General features: G+C 52.3%; 3 non-coding genes across 3 annotated transcripts; all 3 read left to right on the top strand.

Annotated features, from left to right (window-relative positions):
• The first annotated feature begins 1,517 nt into the window (after positions 1-1,517).
• Positions 1,518-1,709, top strand: LOC116656926. Its single transcript, XR_004311931.1, has one exon. It is a non-coding gene; the product is annotated as a U2 spliceosomal RNA (small nuclear RNA).
• Positions 1,710-10,168: 8,459 nt separating this feature from the next.
• LOC116656920 lies at positions 10,169-10,359 on the top strand. Its single transcript, XR_004311925.1, has one exon. It is a non-coding gene; the product is annotated as a U2 spliceosomal RNA (small nuclear RNA).
• Positions 10,360-14,910: 4,551 nt separating this feature from the next.
• LOC116656922 lies at positions 14,911-15,101 on the top strand. The gene has a single exon (XR_004311927.1). It is a non-coding gene; the product is annotated as a U2 spliceosomal RNA (small nuclear RNA).
• Positions 15,102-19,403: the final 4,302 nt, after the last annotated feature.

Genomic DNA, 19,403 nt, shown 5'->3' with positions numbered 1-19,403 from the left:
ATGAAATTGTAACTAATATTTCCATTTCTTACAAGGAAGCTGGATTTTGGCATTTACTTTGTAATTCAGTATTAACTTTTTAAAAGGGGGACTGGAAAAAAGGGAGGGGAATTCATTGCCTGATAGGAGGACCTAGCCCTTCCTGCCCACTAGTTTCCCATTTGTTTAGCACCAGTCTGTCTTGCTGCCTTCTCTTCCCCTCCCTGCTCCAAAACCAGCCACCTGGTTTCCCCCCAAGCAAGGCAGGGAGCTTCCTCAAATCCCTGAAGACATCAAGACCTTAGGTAATTAGTTTGTTACACCTCTACGTTGGGGGGTGGCAGAATGCAGCAGGAGCTAACGCACAGGAGTGGAATTTAGTTAAGAGGGGGAAGACAGAGCAGGCCAAGAGGTTGAGAACCACTAGCCCTTTGAGTGGCCACTGAATGCCAAGCTGCAGTCAAGGAACTTTGCATACTTTTCCTTTTTTAATACACAACTCAAACCCTGTAGCAAGGATGGTTATTCTAAAAAGAAGAACCAAAACACAGAAAAGTTGTCAGTTGTCCAAGGTCACCCAGCCAGAAATTGGCCAAACTTGGCTTTGAACAAATGCTGTAATGGCTGTGAAACCAAAACACAGAGAAACAGACAACACATGGAAACTGAAAACATAAGAGTTTTTTTCTGTTTTGTCCACAGTCTTCGAAACTTCTTTCACTTTTCTCCTACCTCTCCTGGGCCTCACACCCAGGAGGGAAATTGTCACTTGATTATCTGATGAAGGAGATGAAACTGGCAATCTCACCCCACCCTTTGTCTTTTCTGTTTGCTAGAGAAGGTGTTGATGAACAAATGGGAAGGAAGAGGTGGGGCAAGGTAGGGGTGAAGAAAGGGACCCAGTTTGTCAGGGCAGCACCAGGCAGTGGGCCTACCCCAATCCAGACTCCTTTAAATGACAATGCCAGTCCCCACTTCCAAGACACAGCCTGGGCCTTAGGAGACTTCCTCCATTAATGACTGTTTTCTTTCCTGGCAGCCTCATCTCTGCAACTCTTTCTCTCCACAAGATCACAAACCAGGACCTGGTGCATGGGAGGACTGCCTGCAGAGAGCATTCCACCATTCTTACATTGAGCATTCATAAGTTCATGCAGCACCCGTCTCCAGCCAGGAGCTGGTATTTGTGCTACGGGCGGGGCTGCCTCTAGCTCCCCGCCGTCTTCTTCAGATCTGTGGTGCGGGAGTCGCGAGGCCAGGGGCGGAGCGGGACCAAGGTGGCACCGTGGTGGCCACGTCCCTTGGGCGTAGAGGGGCGGGGCATGCAAACAGAGGCTCGTTCTCCGGGAAAGATGGAGGCGGGGGGAGCAAAAGGAGGTGCGAAAGTTGACCAGGAATGTGGAGGACATCTACAACTTCAGTGGCCTGGAGATTACACAGGATAGAAAGCCAGAAATGTCGACTGGGGTGACATTGCTCACCGTGACTTCAATGTGGATGGCGGAGAGGACGGTGGCGGCGAAGGCAGTCCATTAGATATCGCTTTTCAGCCCTTTGGCTAAGATCAAGTGTAGTATCTGTTCTTATCAGTTTAACATCTATATACATTCTCTACCTGAGAACGAATTATTAAATGGATCTTAAGGGCAAGGAGCTGGACTAAGAGCTTGCTCCATCTACTCCACGTATCGACCTGGTATTGCAGTGTTTCCAGGAACGGTGCCCTCCTATGAAGTGTGAACAGCAGACTGAGTGTGTTCCGGTTTGCATTTTCCTGTAATCTTTCAATATGGCGTGTCGCTCTTTCTTTTTTAACAGTGCAGATCCTGTTAGTTTCTTCTGTTTTTTTTAACTTAGGTTCTTATATGGTGTGAAAGGGAAATGCTTTGTTTTTTAATACCTTTGCTCTTTGTTGTAGGTTTGATGGAGTTCAGTAAGAAAGGCTCTCTGCTCTAGAAAGTTTGCTTTAACTTTTCTAAATGCACAATTCAAACCAAGTAGTAAGTGTGTTTATTAAAAACAACAACAACAACAAAAACTAAACTAAACCACAAGAAAATTAAGTAACTTGTCCTAGCTCGCCTAACTAGAAATTAGCCAAACTTAGCTTTGAACCAATGCTACGAAAGGGAAAAGAGGAACAGAGGGACACGTGGAAACTGAGAACACAGGTTGTCTTGTGATTCGTCTACAGTCTTGGAAATTCTTTACCATTTCTCTTATACCTGGGCCTGACACTCAAGAAGGAAGTTGTCACTTGATTATTTGATAAAGGAGGTGAAAGTGGCACTCTCACCCCACCCTTCATCTTCTGTGTTAGCCAGGGAAGGTGTTAATGAACAAATGGGAGTGAGGAGGGGCGGAGTGAACGAAGGGCCCAGCTTGTCATAGCAGCACGAATACTGCGGACCTACCCCAGTAGGTCTTGACAGCCTCACATCTGTAGCCTTTTCTCCCCACAAGAACTCAGCCCAGGACCTCGAGCATGGAGGATTGGCTGCAAAGACCATTCCACCATTCCTACATCGAGCATTCACATGTTCATGGAGTGCCTGCTACGTTGAAGGCACCGCTGTAGCTTCTGAGCACACAGCACTCGGTGAAATGGATGAGGACCTGCCTCATGGAGTACACACTAGAGAGGGGAGAGGGGAGAGACAGGCAATAACTACAGGAGTTAATTGCAGGTGGTGATACATGTCATGAAGGAAAATAGAAGAGGGAGATGTGCTAGACAGGGACCGTGGGAGGGAACTACTCTACATGGGGGAGGGGTATGGCTCATGAAGGCTCTCCATTGTGACATTAGAGCCAAGGTTTCAGTGACAAAGAGAAAGGTAAGCATTCCAGACAGAGGGACAGACTAGTTGGGACCTACCCGCTTCCCCGCGTTGGCTCGCCCAGCTGGGTCAGATGCCAGCTGCTGAGTGAATGTTCTTCCTCAGAGCTGTCTCCCCACCAGACTAAGCGCTGAGCCCAGGGGCTGGTTCTTCCCATCCACAGCTCCACAGTGCCCAGCACTGTGCCTGCCGCACTGTAGGCAATCAGGACGGGAAATCTGGCGGGAATTCACGATTGCATGATGGAGTGATTACAGGTACTCCAGGGGCATCCATCCGTAGCTGGAGGTCTCCTGCTCTGGGATCCTTGAGACCTTGGTGGGGGTCGGCAGGGAATGCCTGTAAAGCCCTGCACCTCTAGGCAAGGTCTGGGCAGGACTGAACTCTCAGACCTTCACTGGGGAGAAGGGGTTTCTTGGAGGAGAATAACAAGCCATGGGAGAAATGACACGGGAGAGAGAGGCCCCCCCCTCAAGGCCTGGCGGGCTGAAACCCTGGGCTGAGAGTCCTCGTGAGTCCTGTCCCTCACCAGGAGACTGGCTTGGAAAAGCCACTTTCCCCTGGGAGCCTCGGTTTCCTCGGTGTGTAGGAGGCGCTTATGATTCCCTACCCCTTTCCCGAGGACAACCCACGCGCTAGAGCAGGGGACGGTACAGGGTGGGTGGAGCTCACCTAGGAAACGGTTGGGGACATCCTTGTCTCCGCAGCATCCCAACCAAGTCCCTGTCTGAGTGGCAAGTGAAGGGAAGAGAAGGGTCTGCAGGAGTAGGGTGGGGAGGGGGAGAAGCGGATGCCCGGGAGCAGCTGCAGCCTGGGAATCACAAGTCCCATACTCCAACCCCCAGCTTTGCTTTGCTTCTTAAGCATAAAATGGGGAAAACACAACCTACTTCTGAGAATGAGCATGAAAAGAAAAAAAAAAAAAAAAAAAAAGTGTGACAGGGCCTTTCAGGTACCTTTTCCCCTACCGGACGCCCTTTCAGAGGGAACTCCCCCCCCAAACCAAGTGCCAGGCCCAGCCAAGGGCTGGAAAGGAGCAGATGCTGTCCCCTGGTGGATGTGTCTGTCACTGCCTGATCCCTGAAGAACACTGGAGGAGTAAGGGGGGGAAGCTGTACGGGTTGCTTTGCCCCCTGGAGTCTTCCTCTCAAATAGGGCCTTTCCTACAGTTTGAGGTTGAGAAGAGAAAATCCACCCTTTCAAGTTTTTCCCTGGAGGTGGGATCATATTTAAAGGGACATCATTTGAGCAGGAAATGTCATGTCAATTACATTTCCCATGCTTTCCTCTGAGGGCCTAATGGCAGGGGCAGGGCAAGCTGAGGCAGGAGGAGGCTGCAGGGCGGGGAAGGCTTGAGGAGCTCACTTGCAGCCGTGTGGTGGTGTCTGCGGGGACAGATGTGAAACCGTGCCCCAAAGGGTTAAACAGAAACTGGTGACCAACAGAAATTCTTGAGTTCGTAATACAGGTAAGGGAAGAGCTTTCTAAAAACCCCTTGGCTTGTAACCTGCCTTCACTGACCAAGCGTGCCTTAGTTATTTTTTGACTCCTCAACCAGCCGGATAGATAACACCTCTGACCTATATGGGTCCCTGTGGTAACAGGGGCTTCGGTTGCTTTCCGGGAACTTGGAGTCGGCTCCTGTCCATTTCAAGCTGGCTAGGACTGGTTGGGCCCGCAGACCCTGAAGTCGGGCGTGCGCAGGTGTGGGATGAACCACTATCTGACATCAGAGGGATGAAAACTCCACCCTCGGATCTTGCTAAGCCCCTCCGTTTTTTAAATTTTTTTTTAACAAGCTTCCCATGAGGAAGCATGACACTCAGCTAAGCTGGTGCAGAACACGGGTTACCTCACCTCTTCCTGGCCTCCAATCCCCCTTCCCCAGTCCTGAGACCAAACCTGCTTCTTTATCCCACAAAGATCTCAAGCCCCTTGACGTTGCGGGAGTAGACTTGAGATTTGTTCTCCTGTCTGTCTGTCTCCACACTTGGCTGCCTTGTGAATAAACACTTTCTCTGCCGCAAACCTCAGCATCTCGGCGCAGACGAAGCTGGCTCGGGAACAGGTCCACACGGGGACAGACGAACAGCATCCCTCTGCACGGAGCCTGACACTTGGGGAGGCCTCGGCTGGAGCAGGGGACTTGGGGGATTGGCAAGAAACAGTAACTGGAGCCCCAGGAGGGTGATAATGCCCCGGAAGCAACAGCCCCAAGGGGAGGGACAACGGAAACTAGAGAGAGGCGGCGGGGCAGAGGCGAGGGGAGAGAGCCAGGCCCACGGCCCGAAGGGAACGTGCCCACCGCCCCGTTGTCCAAGCTGCTGGGCTCCTCGGAGCTGTCACAACAGGGGCCAATCCCCAGTGACCTTATATGTTTGATTCAGTTTTTTTACTCGACAGGAGATTTCTCTGCCAAGTCAGCCATGATTGTCTGGCCTACGTCGTAAGGAGTGTAGGTTCGAATAGTGGTTCTCAGATTTGAGGCTACGTCAGAATCACCCGGAGGACTGGATAAAAGCAGATTGCTCGGGCCACTTCCAGAGTTTCCGACTCAGTCGGTCTTGGGCTCTCGGGCTCAGGATCTCTGACAAGTCCTGTGGTGATACGGATGCTGCGCAGGCCGGGGACTAACTGTACTATAAGGACCGCTGGCTTGGAAGATGAGTTCCAATCCCAGCCTTAACATTTCCCACTGAGCCCTCGGGGCAGATTCCTTATGTCTCTCAGCTTCAACCTCTTCTATAAAACGGGATGAAAATACTTACCTCTTAGCAGCTCTAAGTTTATCTCAACCAGTAAAAAAAAAAAAAAAAAAAAAAAAAAAAAAAAAAAGTTGGCCCGGGGAGTCAGTTTAATCTTCCTCACAGAAGATACAAAGTGACATGTACAAATTGACCACCAACTGCCGTTTCTTTTCCAGCGTGTGTGACCTCAAGCATGGCTCCTCAGTCTTTAACGTGGACACGAGTCCCCTGTGGACCTCATGAAAATGCAGATTCTGGTTCACTAGGGGTGACGGACTGAACCGCGCCCCCAAAGTTCACCTACTGAAGCCCTGTTTGGAGATGAGGCCTTTGGGAGGCAGTGAGGTTTAGACGAGGTCACGGGGAGGCGGGGCTCCTACTGGGGTGAGTCCGCGTGTGAGATGAGGCACCAGAGAGCTGCTTCTTTCTCCAACACGTGACGACACGGAGAGAAGTCGGCCATCTGCAAGCCAAGAAGAGCGCTCTCGCCAGAACCCTCCCAGGCGGGCGCCCCGACGGGGGGCTTCCAGTCTCCAGAACTGTGAGGAAATAAATTTCTGTTCTTTGAGCCCCTGGCCTGTGGCGTTTTGTTCCGGCGGCCCTACCAAACTGGGAGCGGAGGCCGGCCTGCTGCCTGCGTTCTGCGTCTCCCACCAGCTCCCGGGTGGTGCGGCCGCTGCTGTACGCGGACCACGCTTTGAGCAGCAAGGGTCTGGAACAGATGACTGGAAAGCTCCCCGAAAGGCTGTATATTTTCCCTGATGAGGGGGACTTTAAATGGTCTCCTGCAAATCTACGACAGAGATCTGTTCGTGCCGTCCCCAACCCCTAACAGGTCTGGCCCATCAGAGACGCTCAGCAAATCACTGTCAGGGAAAGGAGTGGAGGAGCCGAGGGTTGTGTCTGACAGTTGGGGCCGCCTGGCCTCGTGGGAAGAGCTCTGGACTTGGAAGACCTCTGGAAGCGTCGTGGGTGAGTCAGGCAGCCCCTCTCCCTCTGAGACGTGGGGATGAAACACGTCCCCCGGTGACCGTGAAGGTAAAGTGAGATGATGACCATGAACGTGCCCGAGGCAGGGCCTGGCTCACACACGGCGGCACTGAAACACGGCCCCAGTGTCTCGGCCTGTGAATTGGAACTCCTTGATCCAAGGCTCCTGTTGGCCTCCCGACCTGGAAGCGAGCTGCCTGTCGGGGGTCAGGGCAGCCAGGAGGGTCCGCAGCCAGCCCAGGTGGGGGTGGGGGGATGAGGGGTGGGAAAGCTTACATCGCGGTGTAGTTTTTATTTCATACAAGATGTCGGCTGAAGAACCGCTTTTTTGTTTCCTAGGAACTGGAAAATACTGCAACGCCTGGCATTCACCCGTTTGCTCCCTATTGAATGGTTGGTCTTTTATAGTAACTTCCAGGAGCTCTTTATGTAGTAGAAAGATAAGTACTTTTTCTGTGGTTTGGGTTGCAAATATTTATCCTTACTCTACTTGTTTTGTCATCAATCGCCCGTAACTGATGTGACACAGGCGGGCGGGTGGAGACAAGGCCAGGCCAGAAGCCGTTCCTGCCCTCAGGGTGCGTCCAACCCAGGATGGGGACTGGAACACGTGTGAAAGTGGCCAGAACAGCAGGCAGGACACAGGAGGAGACCAGAGAGAGAGAGAGAGGAGCACTTGGGGTATTTGGACCACAGCAACCCCCTCCTCAGGGAAACCAAATGAGTGGGTGTCAGACGGCCTGATACACACAGATCTGAACAGAGATCGTGGGACGACGAGAGGCCTTCAGAGTCATGTCAGGCGCAGGCTAAGCACATTAGATATCGTGTCATTTGACCCTCATTTCCGTTCGTTCAACAAATATTGATCAAGTGCCAAGGACAGACGTACCGAGCACTGTCCTGGGTGCTGAGGATAGAACAGCAATCAAACTCTGTACCATCAAGGTGAAAGGCAATGCAGCCATGCCGTCTGCATATTTGCGAATTTACGGCTAGATCTAGGTGTCCGTACGTCTGTATCTGCATGCATATCTGTGTCATGTGGCAACCATGGGTGTCAATAACGACTTGGCAGCCGGCAGAAAAATAAAACCAGGTAAAGTGGGGTGTGAAACAGGAATGCTAAGTGGGGGGTAGGTGGAGGTAATTCACAGCACTGTAAGATGGAATTACCTCTCTTTTACAGCCAAGAAGTGACTTTCCCCAGAGCGCACGTATTAAGTCATTCCCGTGGGCTCGCATTCCCACGTGTAGCTTCACAAGTCCCCTGATCTGAGCGGCACTGTCATTCTCCCCATTCCCCAGTTTAAAGAAACGGAGGCCCCGTGTAGTTAGCAGGCCGCTCCAATGCAAACCCTGACTGTGCTCCCGTTCAGCTGCGTGACCTCTGGCAAGCCGCTCAGCCTCTCGGCACGTCAGTCTACAACAGTGCTTTCCACTAGAAATACGTGAGTCACGTGTGGAACTTTAAATTTTCTTAGACACAGGAGAAAAATACAGAGACAGGTGGAATTCAGTTTCGTTGTTTATTTAACTGAGGATATCTAAACTATGACTTCAATCTGTGATTAATATAAAAATTACTGAGATATTTTGGAGTTTTGAATCCTAATTCTTCGAAATCCCATACGTAGTTTTCACTTACAGCACATCTCGAGGAGGACGGACCACGATTCCAGTGCTCCCTGGCTACAGGCGGCCGGTAGCTGAGACGGCTCAGGGCAGCAGAATGGGGAGGAGAAAAACCAAGCGGGGACTAGAGTGGAGGGAGAGAGAGGGAGACACTTGCCTTGGCCAAAAAGTTTAAGGGAGCCCCCAAAAGCCCAGTAATCAACATAAACAGCTCGATCATCTGATACACAAGATAAGATGAGTTGTGCTAAAATATGATTTATCTTGATTACTGAAGAGTGTTTTTTGGCTGGCACTCCCTTCAGTGTTCCCCCCCCAAGGCAAGTTCCTCACTGGCCTCACCCTAGTCCTGGCCCCGGATGATGGTGATGATGACGATGACGACGACGACGACGACGACGATAACCACCTCATGGAGCCATGAGGGAATTAAATGAGCTAATACAGGTAGGGTGGTCCGCGCAGGGGTGGGCACTGGGAGGGGCTCAGGCAGCACCTGGCATCAGGCCGTGTGTGTTGCAGGGTGAAATGACCGACTGGGTTTCAGTCTTACCTCCATGATACCTGCTGGCATTTCCGAGATCAAATGAAAGAAATAGAAACTCCCCAACTAAAGTGAAGTTCTGTTGGGAAGGAGGCTGGGAAAGGTAAATGCTGACTGCGGGAGCCAGCAGCCTTTGGCACAGAGAAACTGTGCCGCTGGGAAGCTTTATCCCCACTTGGCCAGAGGCCCGGTTGCATTGACTGGTCTGGATGCCCAGTGCATCCCTGGCAGTTGTCTCCTCTCTGGTGTCCTGCCACCCTGGCCACATCTTCCCTCTTCACCCCTGGATCGGGCCAGTCCCCTCCTCCTCATTGCTTCTTTGATTCAGTCTGTTCTGTGCAGCTTGTATTCACTCAACAAACGCGTGCTGTGCGCCTATTGCTACAGGCCGCGCACTGGGCTAGAGCTGGGATCCAGAGATAAGTGCCGACGAGGGTCACCGCCGTCAGTGATGTCAGATTTCAGTGGAGACGATAAAGAATTGACCTAAAGGGTGGTGAATGGGGTACTTGAAATGAATGACGGGGTGGGATGAACTATATACGAGGGCGGCTAATCAGACTGGGGGTGGGGTGCGGAAGAGCTCTTAAGGAAGGCTTCCTGGAGGAAGTGACAGCCCAGCGGAGCCCAGAGGATCTGCGTAAGAAGTGGCTAGGTAAGGAGAAGGTGTAGGCACACGAAGTCTCAGGCAGAGGGAGCTTTCTGTACGAAGCCCAGGATATGGTCCATTGGTAGAAGCACCGAAAGACGCAGGTGCCGGGCTTGGAGAGAATCCCTCCAGCTGCCCTGTCTGGCCCTGCCCATCCGCCTGCCGCCTCGCAAAGAGGTTACCCTGCCGGCTCCGGGAAGCCCCGCTCCAGACGTCCCGCTCCCCGGACTCAGGCTGAGCCCCTCTTCCGACCACACGGAGCTCGTCTTTCCGCCGGCGGAGGCCTACTTAACACATTGCAGTCTGGGCGCTTCTAGCGAATATGTCTTGGGACCTTGTCTTCGGGAAACCTCTCGGGCAGCAGGTCCTTCCACAGGCCCCTTGGCCGCCCTGTATCCTCCTCTCCAGTTCTGCCTGTCTTTTCTCTCCGTTTGTATCAAAGAGGAGCACCCCCTCAAGCCCAGCCGCTTCAGCTCTGGGCGCCCAGGGGCGGTCCCGAGGGGGGAAGTCGGCCCTCGTAGCCACGCCTCCTCGGGCGGGAAAGGGCGGACCATGCAAATTAGAGATGGCGCTTCAGCCCGAGAAGGACGAAGCCGCAAAATATACACAATTTCTCTATTACAATTTAGGGAATAAAAAAGCTGCAGAAGGCTCTAGTGCAGTGATACCCACAGTACAGTCAAGGAGGCACAGGAATTGAGGCCTCGAGTGAGCAGGAGAGGCATCACCGTGAGTTGAACATGGATGCAGGGAGGACGGTAGGGGCGAGGGCAACTCGCTAGGTATCGCTTCTCGGCCTTTTGGCTAAGATCAAGTGTAGTATCTGTTCTTATCAGTTTAATATCTGATACGTCCTCTATCCGAGGACAACATATTAAATGGATTTTTGGAGCAGGGAGTTGGAATAGGAGCTTGCTCCGTCCACTCCACGCATCGACCTGGTATTGCAGTACTTCCAGGAACGGTGCACCCCACCCGGGGAAACAACTGAGTGACATAATGGTAGACTGCGACCTGGCTACTGGCTTATCCAGCCTACAGCTTAGTTGTTCTCGGTTGTTCTCGGCTGCTTTTTTTTCCAGCTAACGGCTGTTGTGGGGTTTTTTTCGGCGTGCTCGTTTTTCGTCGCCACCTTTTTCTGTGAAGGCGTGCAGGCTCGCAGACACAGTTTTTCCGCAGCTCGGCGGGTCGCTTCGCGGAAGAACGACCCTAGCTGGCAGCCCCCGGGCAGGGCCACGATAGCCCCCCGGGGGTAAGCCCCATGGGGTCTCAGCTTTCTTGGCTGGGAGGCAGGAGAAGAGAAAGCATGGCCTGGGGGAGGGGGACATAAGGCAGGGTAAGAAGGTTTGAGCAAGGTTAGGATTGTTAGGATTGGACAATTGGAATAGGGTTCCGTGGGCCTTGGGCTATATATTACATGGGGCTGTTCTCTAGCAGTCAGATAGCAAAGCTCAGGGGACTGACTAGCTGGAGTGTGAGCGTACATAGAGGGGGCAGTTGCAGATACGCGTGCTACAAGGTTGGTTTGCCCATGACAGCAGGCTCCCAAGGCAAGTCGGTTGCATCTCTAGGAATTAGCTAGTCCTGGGAGGGGCAGTCTCTTCCAGGCCAGCAGGCCCGCAAGATGTCAAGCATTCAACGTATAGAAAAATTTAAAACATGATTCATACACAGTGGGTGATCATCCTATTTGAACTTTTCAATCTAGGGATTTCCTCGGGGTAGAGGGTGGAAAGGAAAAGAGGGTGCTTGTAGAAGTTTTCGACTCGAAAAGAGAGTGGAGGCATACACCTCTCCTCCCATGGCATCCGCCCCACCCCCACCCCTAGACACACACGAGATCAGATTCCAGGGAATGGTATGAATTAGGGTTTATTCATTCAAGAAATAATGTATGGAGTGGCTACCGTGTGCTAAGACCCAGTGACAGGTGCACAGGTATAAAAAAAGACAGGCCCTGCTCTGAGAAAGTTGATAGTCTCCCTTGGAGAAAACAGAGCAATAATTCATTATGAGTGCGCATGTGCACATGACTTTCCTAATCTGAAATTCCTAAAATCCCTTCCGGTCAGTTCAGGAATTGACCACACTCACGGTTCAGCAAAATACACCCTCAGTTGTTGCAAGGCATTAGTTTCTTTGTATCCTGCTTGTTGAGAACATTCACGTCATTTGATGCAGAGATATTAACGTGCTTGATTGTAACTAGAGTGTTTCATAGAAACAGTCCGTATTTCTAAAATCTGAAAAATTCTGAAATCCGAAACCTATCTGTCCCTAAGGATCCAGCATGGGGGTTGGGAGGAAAAAACAAAACAAAACAAAACAAAACAAAACAAAACAAAACAAAACAAAACCCACAACACCTTAGAGTGCCTGAAGCCAAGGAAGGACAGGCATTCAGGAAGGGCGCTTCAGCATCTAGGGGATGAGAGGTCAGAGGGGATCCCAAAAGGAATGTCCAGGGGACAGTTGGAGAAGGGGGCGGCGGCAGCAGCCATCCTATGATGGACTTGACATGTCGGGACGGAGCCTGAGCAGGAGGAGGAGAGGCAGTGGACACGCAACGTACACGATGACTCCACCAGCACGTATAGCTGGTCCCCCCGGGTCTGGCACGATGGGCACATGAGCAGAGGGCCACTGTGGCAGCAAAGGTGTCCAGAATGGGCCCTCAGTCCTGAACTCAGAGAGGCACTAGGCCTGGCCCTTTCTAGGGTTGGGGCATGGGGGGATTCGGGGCTCCTCTAGCCGCCATCTTTGTTCAGAACCTCCCTCTAACTGGCCAAGCCCATCCTTGCTTCCTCCCTTCCTCGACTTTTTCAAAGCATTAAGCACCCCCCACCCCCCACCCCCATCAACCTCCTGCACTCTTCACTGGGTCTCAGCGACTTCCAGGATGACCCAACTCCATGTTATGACCCAGACTCCAAAAGTCAACTGTTTGCAAAGCACTGATCACTTTGCCTATACAAAATACATGTCTGCACAGGTCAAAAAAGGTGAATGAAACTGGGGGAAAATATTTGCAGATGTATCACAGGCAGGGTTTATCTCAGTATTCTATAATGAAATCTGAGAATGTGATCAGAAGAAACCAAACCACTCAGTAAAACATGGACAAAGATCACACAGTCCACGGGAAAGATAATAAATTACGGTTTTTCACATACAAAAAGATGTGCCACCTACCTATAAAGAAAGAAATGCATATTTAAATGGCACTGAGGTATAATTCATAACCTGTGAGTTTGGCAGCGATTCCCAAATAGCTGGGAAACCATAAAGTGACCACTGAGGAACATGCAACCAAGCAGAGAGGTCTTGTACTGGGGATGCCTGAAGGGCGGTCATCATATCCACCCACACCCTGGGGCTGGGCGAGCTGGTTGATACTGTGGATGGAAACAATCAATAAGCTAATCTATAAGAAGAACAGAGGAGAGTTTTGTTAGAGCCAAACTGAGATCTACAGTCTGGGAGGGGGAGGCAGCCCCTCAAGCTCTGATGAGCTGCTCCAGAGAAGCACGGTGGTGTTCCGCACAGTTTTCTGTCTTGTCCCAGCAAAGAGCATAAACCATGACAGGGATACATTCCTTTGAGGTTTCCAAAAAAGACAGATCAGCATGGGCACAGGGAGCCAGTCTGGCCTTGGCGCCTGGGACGGGAGCCTCATCGTCGCAGAAGTCCTAGCATTGACATCTCGGGAAGGGAGGTCTCTGTCTCTCTCTTCAAAACCGACATTCTTTAGTTCTGGACAATGCACCCTTGTCTTCCGTGGTTAGAGGAAAGCAACGATGTACTTTTGCTAGGCCTCAAGACAGGCTGTTCAAGATAGCACAAAGGTCACACCAAGTCATGTATAAGCCAGAACCACCTCCCCATGTCATCTTCTTTAATCCTTCTCCATCGACTCCGACTCCTGCATTTCACAAGTATATCGGTGCCGGGCACTGATCTAAGTGGTGGAAAACGCAGTCCAAGCGGGAATCTTCCCAGTAGCTGAGGTGGGGGCAGGGTAGGGTCGGAGAGTCGGAGAGTGGGGGAGGCAGGGTTACAGCCAAAGCAAAGCACCTATATAAACATGTCGGGTCTGCCGCAGCTACCTAGAAACTCCAGACCAGGTTGGGGCACCGAGGGGCGCCTCCGGTGAGGGTGGGGAGGGAAGTTGCTCAAAACAGGCCCCGTTAGGTTTTCTTAGGGCCGGGGTTCCCGCGAGGAGATGAAGGTTCAGAGAACTATCTGGCCAAAACGCTGTTTCTCCCCAGTGTTTGCTAGTGGAGGGCTGACTCCTGCTGGGCATGTCCACAGAGGGCCTCAGAGCTAATCTGTCGGGAGGGTGGGTAGGGTTCCGGGAGAACACGTAAAAGAGAAAAGCCAGGCGGGCAGAGAGTCCGGGAGTCAAGAGCCAAGGCAGGGTGAGGCAGGAACCTGACCCCAGATGCCACCTGCCCTTACGGGAGCCGTCGTGCTACAGGCCTGGCGCCAGCAAACCCGTGTGTGTGCCACCAGCAGCCCTTCTCCCCTCCAAGGTCGACTTCCTGTTCTCACGGTTTCCCTCCTGTGGAATCCCATCAGTTAGCGGGGCCTCTGCTCCAGACCAGGGCTTTGTCTTGAGGCAGGGTGATCAGTCCTGCAGGTCAACAGCCTACTAGCTGTGTGACTCTGGACAAGTGTCTCCACCTCTCTGGGCTTGGCGATCACGTCTGTGAAATGAGGATGGTAACAGCGTCAAACCGCTCTAGGGTCTCCAGGATCCAAGTGGGTTCAAACCTATCAAACAAAGAATGCAGCGCAGTGCCTGGCACGTGACTGTCGAGCCTTCAGGGTTCCTTTCCCTCGTTTCCCACAGACTGGACAGAACTGATGAGACATTAGGGCAAGGGCCGACTGTGCTAGTGTCCCAGTCCCTACAGCTCACACTACAGGCTTTGCGGAGAACCGAGGAAAGACTGTCCACCCTCGTGGCGATCCCGCAGTCTCAGTTAAGGAGCTTGGGGAGGAGGGCGGAGCGGAGACAGGTGCACAGTCACGACGGTTCCTGCCCAAGGGCCGGGCCTTGCCAGGCGGTCCACGGCGGACACTGCTCTCCCGGATGCACAGCTACGTCTCCGCGACTCGCTTCGGGACTCGCTTCGGGACTCACTTCGGGAGCCCGCGGGCGGCTCTCGGCCCGCAACTCCTTCCACCAACCGGCTCCCGCCGCCCAACGGCAACCCACTGCCTTCCGCCAGGAGTTGGTGGGGTGCAGCGTGCGCGGGGCCGGACGGCGGTGTGGACACGCCCCTGGGGCGGGGGAGGGCGGGGCATGCAAATAGCGAGTCTTCCTCTGGGGAAGGTTGGGGGGTCCCAGGAGCAAAAAAGGGATGTGAAAATTGACCAGGAGTGCGGGAGACAACTGGAGCTTCACAGGTCTGGAGTTACACAGGATAGTGAGCCAGGAATGTCGACCGAGGGTTAGGGTGCTCACCGTGAGTTGCATGGAGATGCAGGGAGGACGGTGGCGGCGAGGGCAACTCGCTAGGTATCGCTTCTCGGCCTTTTGGCTAAGATCAAGTGTAGTATCTGTTCTTATCAGTTTAATATCTGATACGTCCTCTATCCGAGGACAATATATTAAATGGATTTTTGGAGCAGGGAGTTGGAATAGGAGCTTGCTCCGTCCACTCCACGCATCGACCTGGTATTGCAGTACTTCCAGGAACGGTGCATCCCCGTCTCGGGGACATAATAACGGTAATGCCAAAAGCAGACTTGCCGTAGGAACTCTTCTGGTAGTTCTTCGAGCTTTTCCCTTTGTTTTTTTGTCGTAGTAGCGAGCCGGCTGCAGCAACAAGCTGTTTGTCGAAAGTACCTCACGACGTGGACTCTTGTCTTAAGGTCGGCTTATGAGCAGTTTCTCAGCCGCCTTCCGAGTCTCCCAGTAGAAACGGCGGTATCCACGTAGTTTGATAGCTTTGAAGTGCTTGGGTGTCTTTTCGTGTTCAGTGGCGGGAGAAAGCACTGCTCTGAGCCGGGCCCAGGCGGAGTTTCAGAGACCCGCGTGCGAGGCGGGAGGTTTGCGGCAGTGCCACGGCAGGAGCACAGCTCAGGGCTTGAAGTGCTGGAGGTGAGCACAAAAGACGAGCTTTTTCTCCACGGGCGCTCTACCTGCTCACAGTCACATGTCTGCTGACGCTAATGTGCGAAGCCATCAGGACCAGTCTCTTCTTGCTCCATCCTCGTTTCTCTCTCAGCCTCCCAACCTCCTCCTCCCGAACCTCCTGAAACTCAGTGACCTGTCAAAGCTGCAGTATTTGCTGCCTCTTTTTTTTTTTTTTTTTTTTGGATTGAAGTGTATAGTTGACTTACAATGTTGTGTTAGTTTCAGGTGTACAGCAAAGTGATTCTGTATTATATACATTACATACATTGATTCTTTTCCATTATAGGTTATTTTACAAGATATTGACTATAGTTCCCTGTGTTATATAGATGCTATACAGGAGGCCCTTGTTGTTATTTTAGGTACAGGAGTGTGTGTCTGGTAAGTACTTTTTTTTTTTAGATTCCACATGTAAGTGATATATGATATTTGTCTTTGTCTGACTTACTTCACTTAATATGATAATCTCTAGGTCCATCTATGTTGCTGCAAATGACATTATCTCACTATTTTAAAGCTGAGTGATATTCCGTTGTGTATGTGTATTGTGTATACACACACACACACACACACACACACACACACACACACACACACACACCCACACCCACACACACCCACATCTTCTTTATCCATTCATCTGTTGATGGACATTTAGGCTGCTTCTGTGTCTTGGCTATTGCAAATAGTGCTGCTATGAATATTGGGGTGCATGTATCTTTTCGAATTAGAGTTTTCCCCGGATAGGCAGAGGAGCGGAATTGCTGGATCATGTGGTAAGTCTATTTTTAGCTTTTAAAGGAACCTCCTTACTGTTCTCCATAGGAGCTACATCGATTTACATTCCCACCGACAGTGTAGGAGGGTTCCTTCTTCTCCACACCCTCTCAGGCATTTATTTGTAGACTTTTTAATGATGGCCATTCTGGCCAGTGTGAAGTGACAGCCCATTTGTTAAGTGTTTTCTTGACATGCCTGCTTTACTGACTCGACCTCTGCCCCTGAGGTTGACCCTGCCGGCGGAAAATTTAATGAAGATCAGTTTCTGGTAGAAACATCCTACCCAAGTAGGATGCCCATGTCGTTAAGTTGAGCACCGCCTCCAATTTTAGGTGATTGAAATCGGATTCCTTCAGGTAGCCCTCAAACCGGCTCTGCCAGGACCCCTGCCTTCCAGAAGGAATTACAGGTAACTGAGATCATACCTGCAAGGGTCTTCTCTGATAGGGAAGGAAAATTTGTTCTACTTACCTATCTATCTATCTATCTATCTATCTATCTATCTATCTATCTATCTATCTATCTGTGTACCTTGGCGGCGGGGGGGTGGGGGTGGGGGTGGGGGGGATGGGGGGTGGTTGGGGACGGGCCGGGGGCGAGGCTGGTTGAAATCGTCCAGGTGTCCCAGCACCACTGGGCAGCAACGGCCCCAGAATCTCTCGGGTGGGGCCGGAGGCTCGGCGTACTTCTCAACTCTCCAAGTGTTTCTGCTGCACCTGTGGCGCCCAGCAGCACTGCTTAGAGCGTCCAGTGAAAACGCCGGCCGCAGGCCCCCTTGTTCTGCCATACTGACTTTTCCGTGACAGTGAAAGTGTTTGCTGTGCTCCTGCCAATCCAGTCATGAATCGGTGTCGGACAGTCCCAGGCTGGCTTTGCGTTTAGCACACAGTAGACACTCAGTGAAGAGTGGATGGACAAGGAACTACTGAATTCCCAGTTGTGTCACAGACATGCGGCCACCCAGTCTAGTGGGGAGGCCCACGGACCCACACTGGAATATGTTGAGGGCAAGTCCCATAGCTTCCACGTTGTGTGGCCCTCCCCACCCACCCCAGGTTTGTTTTGCGAGTCGGGACTGATGACACCCCCCCCCCCCAACACACACAGACCCACCTGCACCAAGGGGGTGTGAAAAGCTTTATAACTCACGAAATGAGGCTTTCCAGCGACGGCAGGGTGGCTCCCCCAGCAAGTTTGAAAATGGCCTGAGAGGGAGGGAAGGAGGCCAGGTTGGCGGTGAGCAGAGGGGCCAGGGTGAGGCTTTTCCCATCAGCTGGCTCAGACATAGCAAGGCGTGAGGAAGAAGGAGTGGCGAGGCTTAAAAGCTGTCAACAGCCCAGCCTCAAAACAGGGTCAGACTCTCCACCACACCCTGCAAGCTGCTTTCCCCTCTAGGAGATGTGGGTGGAAAGCCTCCTTCGACGGGCGCCGAACAGAGGGTCTCGGGACCTTCTGTGAGCCTGCCTTCCACGGTGGACATTCCACAAACGCCCATCGGGTCAGAGTCTGTCGGCCCACCAACAGAGTCTCGGCTTCTGCACACAAAGGTTTCCTGGGCCGAACTGCCTCGGTCTGATCTAAGGAGGGCTCCGGCCAGAGCTGAGGTAGGGGTGGGGTGGGGGGTTGGGGGGTGGGTTGCGGGTTCTCCGAGAGAAGCTGAACAAGCTGGCCGAGTCTGAGATATGGATGAGCCTGTGAGGGGATGGACTTGAGGGTTGGGGGACGATTATAGTGGGAAAGAGCCCACCAGAAGCAAGTGTTCCCTGGAGCAGTTTTGAGGCCCTCCAGTGGCTGGGCAGGTCAGCGGTGTGCAGACCAGTCCCCTCCATTCCCCCAGATCCCCCCCTTGCTTAGCCCTCTGTATTTTTGTCCATGCTCTTGCCTCAGGCTCCAAGGCCCAGGTTCCCCGCTTGTATCAACATGCTTCCCCTCTCCCCCAAGTCCTGACTTGTCCTATAAGCCCTCCCGAAGGTCAGGAAGGCCCTCCTGGTTTAGCCGCCTTCGTGTTCCGTCCCACCTTCTCATGTATTGGGTATGTACCGCCCGCTCTCGGCGGGGACCCAGAGCCAAGTGGGAGAGGCCTGGCGCCTCAAGGGAGTCACCGCCTGTGGGAGGCACGCCCATGTGTTCATCCTCATCAAACCTGGTGTCCTGGTGACTTGGCCCTGGCTGGACGCTCCCCGGGGACAGGAGCGTGTCTGTTCCATCTCTACTCCCGGGACTAAGCACAGGCCCTGGCGGCTTGAGTCATAGGTGATCGATGACCATTGGTTAAGCTGGAACAGGTAGTGAAGTCAGGAGGCCGAGAGTCTGCTGCGATTGGACCCCGGACCCCAGCTGGGACGCTGGCAGCTGTGTCCTCCCGGGCAAACACATTTCCCCAGGGTAAAGGCAGGAGCTTTTTCACCCGGTCTCCTGGTCGGGCAGAGAGTCTGTCCACTGTGTAGTGCCCGTCACTTCCGGAACCCGCATCCGTTCTCAGGAGAAGGCTCATCCCTATAGGTGACCCCCCACTTGACCGAGGTCGCCTAGGGGGCAGCAGTCTGATCACTGTGACCTCTCAGTGCTGGGCTCCGTCTGATAGGTGCACCAACCATCGTCTGCATGCGTGGGTGAGTCCCTGGCGTCAGAATCAAAGGTGGTTAGGTCAGTGTGTTCTGCTTCTTCTCAAAGAAAACTTCAGGATTATGACCCAGAAATGTGCATGTGACGCTGGTGAGGAGTAAAGGTGGCTTCTCGAATTTGCGAAGGAAACATTCACGCATGTACTCTGTGCTCCAGAGTAAGCACCACACGACTCAAAGGTTCAGATGGATGTTGAGAAGAAGAAAAAGAAGACCTTGAGGAAGATTTAGGAAATTACCTTATAAGTCCTTTCTAAAGTTGACTCAGAATCTGAAAGACAGTTTTAAATCGATCACCCTGACCATTTTTATAAAGAGGACTTTGAATGGAACCTTAAGCAAATGGAGTCAACACCTTAAGCAAAGCCAAAAGACAGATATCCAACAGGAGAACATAGTCACCGCCTACATTACAGACGAAGGGCCAGCCCCCTTCATGTGGAGATGGCAGATACAGGCCCTTAGGACCA

This window comes from Camelus ferus, chromosome 16 (assembly GCF_009834535.1).
Source record: "Camelus ferus isolate YT-003-E chromosome 16, BCGSAC_Cfer_1.0, whole genome shotgun sequence".
NCBI lineage: Eukaryota > Metazoa > Chordata > Mammalia > Artiodactyla > Camelidae > Camelus > Camelus ferus.
Note: the sequence above shows the minus strand (reverse complement) of the source record. Positions and strands in the feature narration are given on the sequence as shown.